Consider the following 12,146-nt stretch of genomic DNA (forward strand, 5'->3'; position numbering starts at 1 on the left):
ATAACAGCGGAGAAAATACGGAAGATTTATACATTTTTTTAAAATACATATGTCAAAAAGTATTTCATAGAAGCGTTAGTCTTTCTAGTGTTATTGCCTCTAATCATATATGAATTACATGAGTAAAATAATTGGGATGCAGCCCACATAAAGTCTAAAAACTTAATGAAAGACATAAAAGGAACATATAGGTTTGTCCTCGAAGCTTCGAGGAATTACCACTTCTTCCCTTATTAAATGTCCTTGAAACTTTACCCTCCAATAGCAACTCAAATATCCAACTCTACATTTTCTTAGAATGTAGGGAATATGCCTTAGTACAAAATTACTAAGTAGGAAAACTAACATAACATCATATGAGCATCTTAAATTGTAAGTTAACATAAGACATGAGCATAAGAGATAATAACATAATCATAACAGAAACTGTTAACCTTATGCATATATAAGTTCACACTTCAAACATTAGTCCTTTATACTTAAGTGAACTACTTCACCAGCCACCTCAAAGTATACTTCTGTAATGCCAAGATTCTATCCCATAATACTACCTTAGCTAACTACCTTTCTTTGGTAATTGTTGGTCGTAGTCCGCCTTCTTGATAAAGACCAAGGTTTTCATGATATAAGAGCACTATATCCCATAATACTACCTTAGCTAAGAACCTTTCTCATAATACCACACGTATTAAGCATGTCTTGAAGTCACCCTATTCATTTCGTCAACTTTAGGTGTCATTATACACCTACTTCACATTGACAAGGAGATATCAACTTAAGTCATCCATATCAAGGAAGGAAACTGTAGCCACTACCCATGATAGGACCACTTCATCAAAGGACATTACATAAGTAGCTTTATGTCATACTTAAGCCATATATGAATGGAATCCCATTATATTTATTTTCGTGAACGTTAGGAGTCATTATAGACGTACTTCATATTAACATAGAGATGACAACTTAAGTAATTCATATCATGGAAGGAAACTATAGCCAATACCCAACATACGCACACTTCATAAGACCACATTTCATAAGAACTATTAAGTCATACTTGTTCCATTTATAAATGATATCCTATTCTACCATTAACACTAAATACTCATTTAGGCTAGGTTCCTGAATGCTAACTATCATTCATTACTAGTTTATCATAGAATACCATACTATCATGCTAGATCTAACTAACAAGGAAAAAATTATATCATGTACTCCAAGTTATTATATAAAGGTTACAAGTATTCAAACCTAGCTACCATGCAACAACTTTTCAAGATGCAAGTTGTCTATAAGGGATTATTAATCCTAAACCCTAAGCTACCTTTAGAAGAGTTCAATGTCACAATCCTAAGATACCAAGAAATGGTCTTGCACTACTCAAGTTCAGTTATCATGAAGACATTGTGGTCATGATACTTCACACTATCCCTTAAAGAGTATCAATCCTCCAACCTAGGCTACATTGCCTATACTGGTGCAAGCTACAATGAAAAACATTTACCTATGAAAGTTCAAGATAACCATAGGAGATCTTTATTCCTCAATACCAAGCTATCGTGAGATCTACCATCTCAAGAGCCCTGAGATATACAATCCAACTTACCGTGGGATCTACCATCCAAAGCTACCATAATATCAACCATTTAAGGCTATTGTAAGATCTACTATTTAGGGATACCCTGAGATCTACCATCCCAAGTTATGTAATTATACTATAAATGAATAAATCATAAGACACAACCTCAAGCTATAATATCTTAACAAACATGATTCTTTTTAGGTCCTTTAGTCAACCGAGAATCCTTCTATGTTAGAGAACTTAAATATCGCTGCTTATTCATATCTAGGTTCAAAAGAGAAAGAGAACACCCAATCAATATCAACTCAGATTTGATTTTATCTCCAAAGAACTAACAACAATAGTTGTAAACCCTATTATCAATATTAGCTTCAGTTTATCATGTTCCATGTCATATTAGAATCAATTCGAACATTAGAAGGTAATTCTAGTCAAACTTGATTATATTGGTTAAATTCATACATTACAGATTAATCGCTTTCTTATTCATTTAAACCTACTTCAATTCATATTTAGATGATCTTTACAATGATTAATTTGTATTAAAGACAATTGCATTAAGAATTGGTGTATTTTTGATTCACAATTGGGGGATTCTATAGGGGTTCCATAAATGGAAGAACCCCTTGTTGAAAAATCTTCACATATCTTTTATCAATTACTTATAATAGTCTTGAAACGTTGGTGCAACTAGACCTAGTTTATTCCTCCTTAATATCTTCTATAATGGTGATCTTGATAGAACTTTAGAAAAAGGAGTTTTTTAATTTTGAAGAGAAAAGTCTAATTTTATAATTATTTGCTTAAATATACTTAAAATAAAAAGATAACAAAATTACCATCTATGACTTAATTGGAATGTAGGGTGAATTTAACAATTCTACCCTCAGATGGACGAACCCCTTGGAGATTTGTAGGTGTTGTCCTAGGACCACCACCTACGGACCATGGTGGTGTGGCTGGGCCTTCTGGATCTCTGCGGTTCGAGACTATGTCTCCTACAAATGGGGGCTTATATCCCAGGATTAATTTTGGAGCCACACCATCCACCTACGGGGCATGAACAAACCAACGGGCCGTTAATCACGATTGTTAGTCATGCTATTTTTGACAACTTTTTTACCAACGTCTAACTCTTCTTCAAGGACCTTTATGGTGGTACTAAGGGAGTCATTCCCACACCTTTCACCCCTAATCTCGATATTCTTGGTGTAATAAGCTTTTCTACATGAGGTATACCTACAACAACACATCGAACTCCAGGAAAACACACTAGAACATCCTAGCACCAAAAGACTAGTTTTCGAACATCTCTTGATGTTTAGGCACTAAAACTTCAAAACTAAATTAATTGTATTAATTTAAATCTAGAGACTTTATTTTAACCCTTTTTAAATTATTATATCTCATGTAGAGCTCTATCTTAGGTTATACGATTTCTAGGGTGTTGCATTCCATTATAAAAAGTTTAGCCAACATTTGGAAAAAAGCACAAGTACTTTATACACTATGACCGATATCCTCGAGCCACACCTTAACTAAACTAAGGTCCTCTTCCCCCCCCCCCCCAATAAGTGTGTTTTGTAATTTCACATACATTTTAGCTTACATGACACACTCCATGACATTACACAGTTGATGGGTGTTCGAGATGTATGGATGTCACGTAAGCGGAAGAGTTGTACAAAATTAAAAAAAATGGGCTCAGGGTGTATTAGAATATCACACCCCTAGCTACCCCCGAGAGCGGACAGGGGACCATGTATCAAAAGTATTCCCATGCTAACCCTTCTTGCATGATCATGAGCATACTAAAGAATATTAACGGATTCGGAAGATAAATCATACTTTAACATGAAATGATGGGTAAACCCATATTCTATAATTGAGATATTTGAAAACAATGAGTTCAATATAAAGAGAATATTAACTCAGTACTAGGATGAAACTAACTATGTCGGAAATAGCCTCTAATTGACTAGAAATATTGGGTCAAGCCCCACTAAGTCTTGAAAAAAATTGATATTAAATTACTAAAAGACTTAAATGAACTCATGACTATTTTCCTCAGAGAATGAGTACTCACCAATATATATGCTAAACTGGAGATCAGGAATATATCTATGCGTGATCTCAATGCTGAGAACCTGAACCTACATCATAAGAATATGTAGCACACGTATGCGTCAGACTTGGAAGGTACTGTGCATGTAGAATATAATGAAGCTAAATTTGAAACATAAATAAAAAATCACAAAAGCAAGTATAATATTATGACCATGATAGACTGAAATTTGAGATAACTGGATGAAATGACCAAATTTATAACCTACTGAGGCTAAATAATAATTGTTATGTAAATATGATCAATGCATTATAGAGTCTGACTGAACTGTGGAAGATAATAATAATCGATAATAAAACTAGATGAGCTAAATATGGAGTCTTATGTAAACGCCCCATAGAGAGGACAAAATATACCCCGCAAGAGGTATATATCCATGGTGGCGTGATCAATAAACTGATTACGCATAGAGGGGACTTACAACCTACTTGGCCAGCAGTTCAGGAACTATTTGGGTACGCTGAACGCTAGTCCAACTAGGTATTATGCTACTCCCATTGATTAATGTAGTTAACTGATTATGTCTGAATTTCTCTAAATACTGGATAGCTCAACACTGAACATGAAAACTTGGAATGCAACATTTAATTGATAATTATGCGATCATTAATGAGGAATGTATAACTCAATATCTGATATATCTGACCTTGCATGTGTTATTCAAAAAACAAAAGAAATATGCAGTTAGGGTTCTGAAATTCATGCAATAAACTGAATCATAACTTTACAATCTGATTTGGAACATATATTAAATTAATTAATGAAGTTCTATATAAGTTCTAGAAACCATAGGTTTAGTCATGCTAAGAGAATCAAGAACTAACTTGAAATTGAGGACCCAAAGGGTGAAAGGAACCCACTAGTGAAATCTCACATACATGGTGATGAAATTCACGGAGTGACACACAGAATTCAGAGATTGAACTATTGAGACTTGCTGCATTCTTGACTAGGGTTCTTGAGGTTTTTCAACTTTCTTTCTTCTAATTATCTAATTTTTTTTTAATGATTTCACTTAGGTAAGTTATAGTTGTGTGTCTAGGCATAAAATGACTAACATATGATGATTCAGATTAAAAATAACGTATCTTAGGGTTTAAACATAGTGGAAAAAGACCAAAAGACCCTTAATTTAGTTGTTGTCGGACCAAACGACTACTTCGACTGACCGTCCATCGTTCAATTGACGCTCCGTCGTTTGGGTCTGTAGGTTAGGTCGATTAGACAGTCCTTTACTAAAATGGGCATAACATTTTACTCGAAGGTATGATTTTAAAATGGTTTAAAGCTACGGAAAGCTAATTCAATTCTATGTCTTTTGGTAAGTCATAGGACACCTAATTAATTTTGTGTTAAGATTTATGACCATTTTAAATTTACCCAACTACATTTCTCCCCTAACAGTCTGCAAATTTACATTTACGGTCAGAACTACGGACCGTAGATCAAAAAATCGTATATTCTGGTCAATCGTTGTTCAAATTATAGAGTTGGTAAACGGGGTTTTTATAGATGAACATAGACTACGGAGCCTTTATCAAATTTTTTTGGGCTGAGTTTTTGGAAGTTTCAGACTCAATTGACGAATTTGCGGCACAGACCATAGGTAAGGCTACAGTTCGTCAATAGTAACTATTGATTACACATGTTGTTTTTCTGAAAAGATGATTTTTGGTCTTTTTGGTATACGGTGGCGTGTTACATTATCTCCCCCTAGGGAACATTCGTCCTCGAATAAAGACTTAACAAGCTAACATAGAGGGAGAGAGTTGCACACCCTATTACTAAACATTGAGAACTGAATATCAGACTGAATTGAGTTTCGAGAACATGCAAATACATTGAAAATGCAACTACAAACTAAGGGAATATGATTCTAAGACATAATATACACATGAATGACTGGAAAACTGAAGAGAAACTATTACCTCAATCACCTGTGATATCGGAAATAAAGAGGTGAGGATACTTGGCTTTCGTGGTTGCTTCTGCTTTCGAAATAGCTCCTCTATGGAGTGACTCATCCAAAAAACTTTGACTGAAGCAAATTCATTGTTTCTCAACGTCCTAACCTGACGATCAAGAATCTCAACCTGTAAATCAACATAAAAAAGACTATCTTTCACCTCCACACTCTCTAATGGTACTATCGAGGCTGGAAAGCCCATGCAGTTCTTCAAGAGAGAGATGTGGAACAACGGATGCACTACTGGTAATTCGTCTAGTAACTCTAACTCATATTCACCCTTGCCAATCCTTTTGATGATGTGGAACAATGGATGCACTGCTGGTAATTCGTCTAGTAACTCTAACTCATATGCACCCTTGCCAATCCTTTTGATTAATATGCAAGGGTCGACATATCTAGGACTGATATTCCCTTTCTTGCCAAATCTCATTGCCTCTTTCGTAGGAAACACTTTCAGGAAAACCCAATCATCAACTTTTAATTCTAGTTCCCTTCTCCTGAAAAATGCATAAGATTTATGACAACTCTTTGTTGTCTTAAGTCTATCGGTAATGAGTTGCACATTCTCCATAGAACAAAAAGAATTGAATCTGTCCCAATCAATGTTGATTCACCTACTTAAAACCAACCTACAAGAGATCTACATCTACGTCCATAGAAAGCCTCATAAGGGGAAATCTTAATGATTAAATTGTAGCTATGGTTGTAGGCAAACTCAATAAAATGGCAATCATCATCGCAACTACCTTTGAAATCGATCACACTAGCTCTTTATATATCTTTTAGGATTTGAATGGTACACTCTTTCTGGAAATGCATTTGAGGATGAAATTTTTTGGTAAGGTTTACTTGAGTACCATGACCCGGCAGAAAAGACTTCCAAAAATGAGAGGTAAGTTGACGACATATATCTAAGATTATAAAAAAAGAAACTCGATGCAACCTCACAATTTCATAAATGTAAAGGTTGGCATATTACTCTTTCGAATCTTTAGTCTTAACCATCAAAAAGCGAGAAGACTTAGTCATCCTATCAATTTTACCAAAATGGAGTCATGTTGTTTGCGAGTACGGGGTAACCTTGTAATGAAATCCATATTAATTACTTCTCACTTGCAAGAAGGAATGTCGATCTCTTGAGTTATACCCCCTGGTTTGTGATGTTTTACCTTGACCTGTTGGCAATTAGGTTACTTACTCAAAAGATATGCTATATCCCTCTTCATGCCACTCCCTCAATAAGCATCCCGCAGATCGCGATACATGTTAGTGTCACCTAGGTTAATAGAGTAACAAGAGTTTTGGGCTTCTGAAAGAATATGTTGTCTCAACTCGCCCACGTCAGGAACACACAATCTACCCTTGTAGCAAAGTACACCATCTCCTCCTTTAGAGAAAACCTCCTCTCTCTGATTATAGACAGCACCCTTAAGTTCAAGCAAGACTGGATCACTGTCTTTGTTTTCCTTAACCTCAACTACCAAAGAAGATTCTGCCCTATTATGAACTATTAAACCACTATTTGATATGTTCACAAGGTGAAGTCCCGAGCGATCAAGCCTGTGAACATCGTTCACTAGCTCATTATTTTCTTCCTCAACATGGGATACACTACACATAGATAATCTACTAAGATCACATGCTACTACATTCTTCTTTCCAAGATGGTAATGCACTTTCATATCATAATACTTAAGGAACTCAAGCGATCTCCTCTGCAAAGATTCTTAAGGACGTTAAGCTACATAATGCAACTATCCATGAATGAATCATAATAATCAACCTTAAGATATTTTATCCTAACAAACATGATTCATTTTAGGCCCTCTTAAGTCAAACCTAGAATCCTTCTATGTAAGAGAACTTGACTATCCTAGGTTATTCTTATCTAGGTGTATAAGATAAAGAGAATACCCAATTAAGATAACCTCATATTTGAGTTTACCCCCAAAGCCCTAATAATAATGGATACAAACCCTATTTTAAATACTAGCTTCAATCCATCATGATCCATGTCTAATTAGAAGCTATTCCATCATTTTAATCAGTAGAACGTAATTCTACTCATACTTGATCATATATGTTCAATTCTAACTTATCAAGTTAATTTCCTTCCTATTAAATTAAACCTAGTCAAATTCTTATTTAGGCAATCCTAAAAATGACCAATTTGAATTCAAGACAATTACTGTAAGAAAATCAATTTTGATCCTTCAACATTGCCTCTAATGGCCTAAACCCACAATGATCACCTTCATCGTCTTATAATATGGTTCATCACAGTATTCACATGAAAACATCAGATAATCATTATATAAACATAATTGAAACATTATTGAATGATATCCACTAGATTGGAGTCTCAACAAAGCCTTATCCACAATGTATCACAACCATATGTAGATTGGAATATTTTTGGTTCACAATTGGGGGATATATGTGGGAGATTCATGGGTGGAAGAACACACAGATGAAGGATCTTCACATGCTTTTTGTCAATGCCTTAGACTAATCTTGAAATCATGGTGTAACTCGACCTAGTCTCTTCCACTTTCCTCCCTTCTTCCTTAATGATGATCTTAAGAGAATTTTCGGAGGGCGGGGGTTGCTTTTTACAAGTGAAATATGAATTCAAAATTAATTGTTTTAGTATTAATAAATACATATAAACACTAAAATAACCATCCACGAAATTATTTGACCATAAATTGAATTTACCAACCCCTAGCAGAATGACAGGTGGTACGATGGGGCATCCTGCATCTATAAGGTTCATGAATCAGGCTTCTCCAATTGGGTTATAATTTCCCACAAGTAAGTGTAAAGTCACGCCTCCACCTACGGGGTTTAAACCCACTAACGTAGCGCCAATCAAGGTTATTTGTCATGCTGTTTTTGACAGCTTTTTGGCCAACGTTTGGGTATCCTTCAATGACCCTTGCGGTGGTCCTTAGGAAGTCGTACAAAAATGTTGTACCCCTAAGTTAACTGCATTATATTAGGTTTAGAAAATTCATTTTAATCCCTTTTTAAGTTATTAGACTTCATGTTAGGCTCTATTTTAGGTCATAAAATTTCTGGGTTATTTCTATACAACCCGCCTTGGGAACATTCAACCCCGAATTACACCATGAACAATCACAGGGAATCACCATGACTAAGGACTAGCATCCCATAGTGAATGCATTATTTATCCATGCATACATCCAACAAAGGAAACTTTAGTTAAGAGATAGACATAATCAATCCAACTCAAAATGCATGAAAGAAACATATACTCATTTCCATGATGAAACTAACATCTCCTTGATAAAACATGCTCAACATGTACTCTTTAGGTCTAAAATGCATATTTACTCATGAGGCAACAACAAGAGCCAACAAATGCAAATGCATCAATTCTAACAAGGCCTAGACAGATTAACAAACATAATCATCACAAGGACAACATCAAGTCCATCATACCATGTAATAAACAAGAAATCTTTATTTTTTTTCTAAAATAATAATTGAAGCACATATCGGAAAGGGATATGAGGTGATCACTCTTGATCGTTTTTGGAGTGGAGAGCATAGAATCTATTCTTATTTTGAGGCTCCACATCCTCACCACTAAATGAAACTTGCTTACCCTCTCTAATATCAGCCTTTTCCTTAGGAAAATGTTTCTTCATGTGTCCATCTCACTAAATTCGTAAAAACCATCTGTACCGGCCAAATACGTACATTAATACCGCTTACCACACCTTGAAAAATTGGGCCGTAGGGACTCACTCAATTTCTATTGAGATAAAGGGTTAGATACCATCTCATATTATACTTAAGTATATTTGAATATCCTTATCCGGAAACCTTTTGTCGATTCTTAGAGTGACCATGTCCATCGAGCCCATCTTCAAAGGCCTATTCCCTTCCGACCTAGACATCTTCTTTTCTCTAGCTTTTATTTTTGAGGTTGAACTCTTTTATTTTTTTTTGGCAAAAACCATGAGACAAAAGATATCCATATCATCCACAAGAATTTCAATACGAAATTCTTCTTCTACCAAATCGGATACTCCCGTCAAAAAAATATTCATCAAATCCCTAGTATTGGCTACCTGTAACGGCCTTTGAGTATAACTTACAAGTTATGGAATCCTTAGGTCGCCAAACGGCATCTTCAACCTCTCAGAGGTCTAAGAAAAGCCTCTTAGCATTCCTTCATTGCATAAAACATAAAAATAGTTTAAAATTAAAAACTTTTCATAGCACATCTTATACTAGAATATCACTTCATATATAACTACATAGTCTAGACACTAAATCTCTTTACCATCATAAGACACAACTCAATAAAATAGAATAGGTGCACGTCCCTTAACCATAAACAATATAAGTCTAATATATTAAATCCATTTATAGAAACATCTTGAAATAGGCAACCATTGAATCGTAAGGGTCCCTTTACTTGAACTTGGGAAACATCTTTCCAAGCTCGTCCCTCTTAGAAACATCCTCTAGCCTACACTACCTACACTTTCCGTAAAAAGATTAGGAAGAATGGTATTAGTACAAGAATGCACTAAGTATGACAACTATGGAAAAATATTCATTGAAAGAGGACATTTAGTTTGAAATCATGCAACATGTCTTTATAGTAAAACTTCATGAACATTGATACAACAAGCACAATAAAGTTCAAATGTTTTGTATAGACGTGCCTCTTACTCATAACAATACTTAAGGCCATTGAATATTATTTAAGGATCATTTATTAAGGTTATTTTCAAACATAATAACTATCACCTAAAAAACCTCCCAATCTCACTAGTGCAATGTAAAAGTAGTATTCCATACTACTACTTGTACCAAGTGATCCTAAGAAGTCACACACGCATTTGACAATAGACATAAGACCAACATACATCATTAATGGTCCCATAAGAACTCTTTCATTAATTGCATCTTAGTCATCACTCATTATTTAATTTTATAGATAAACTACCCTCACAACTCTTGCACAAGATTGCTTATATAAAGGACACATGAAGTCTCATACCCCCACATATACCAAGAAAACCCATTTAGTAGCCACAAGTGTAATTTAGATGTGTAATAATAATTAGTGTCTTAAACTATGTAAAGTCAACCGTGATATATATTCATGCTAATCAGGACAAAATATAATCAATATTCATTAAGGAACTTCATTATAACTTCCCTTAGAGTCCACTTGTGCAATGTATAAGTAGGGTCCATAGTCCTACCTACACTAAGTAGTCTTTCAAGGAACCATGAAAATTATTTATAATATAATCTAAGTTCATTTATTAACTTTAGGGTTCTTAGATATAACAAACATAGACCATGAGAGGTACATGGAATACGGTGTCGCACAACCCTAAATCGAAAAACGTGTTCTACTAGACAAGGCAGAAACAAAAAATAATTATCTAGGTGGACCCACTATCTATGTCAAACAGTTGCACGTAGTTAAAAGATATTGAGATTTCTTCTACAAACCAAACCTATTGCATTAGCGGACAGGCTTTCATCTCATGAGTATCACTTAGATGACCCAACCTATTGCATAGGAGGAGGGGTCTTTTCCTCATTGTACATATCCACTCATTGAGGTTAAACTATCTTTTCAATATCTTAAAGCCTTTATTTAGCATTAGATCATAAAGTAGACCTTTTGGGACTTGTTACCTCATACATTATATAGATCAAATGTTCCTAAGATGAGAATCTACATTCATTAAAGAACCTATATTATGTGAAACTGTACTTTCACATTATTTTACCATTCATACATTCATATATGTGTGCATTCATTTGTGAGATCTACCTTAACATAAACATCTCTAGTCACACATGTTCATAACTTCATTAATCATACACTTTGCATGCATAGTAATAGGTATTGATGTATAGGAGAACTATCCTTACCTCAATCATCACGAATCTATCCTTTTAATAGACATGCATGAAGTGTGTGTACATTGGTCAACATGATCACATAATAGCCATAACATGGTATTAAGGAAGCCGCCCTCAAAGATCACAAAACATGTACAATATTCCCCAAGTCTTATAGGAGACAAGAGCATATTCAACATTAGAATACAGGACTTCTAGTAATAATATGATCATATATTCATATAGGGTTCAAATAGGTAAGGGTCATGCTACAATTATATCCATCATCATTAGCCATATCGACCACATATAACCCTCACATGATAATCACACATACACAACATCATACAAACACCTAGATCATACAATTTGTACTAAAGACTATTCATATAACTTTAAATAACATCAATTCAATTAGACTTTATGTTAGAATAAAGGCTACATCCTTCAACATCCAAAGCATGGAAATAATCATATAATTCATCTTACATTTAATGCCTTCAGGAACATTTTCATAACATATTAAAATGCATGAGAAAGTAAACACAACCACCATAAGTGGTCCG

This window comes from Solanum lycopersicum, chromosome 8 (assembly GCF_036512215.1).
Source record: "Solanum lycopersicum chromosome 8, SLM_r2.1".
Classification (NCBI taxonomy): domain Eukaryota; kingdom Viridiplantae; phylum Streptophyta; class Magnoliopsida; order Solanales; family Solanaceae; genus Solanum; species Solanum lycopersicum.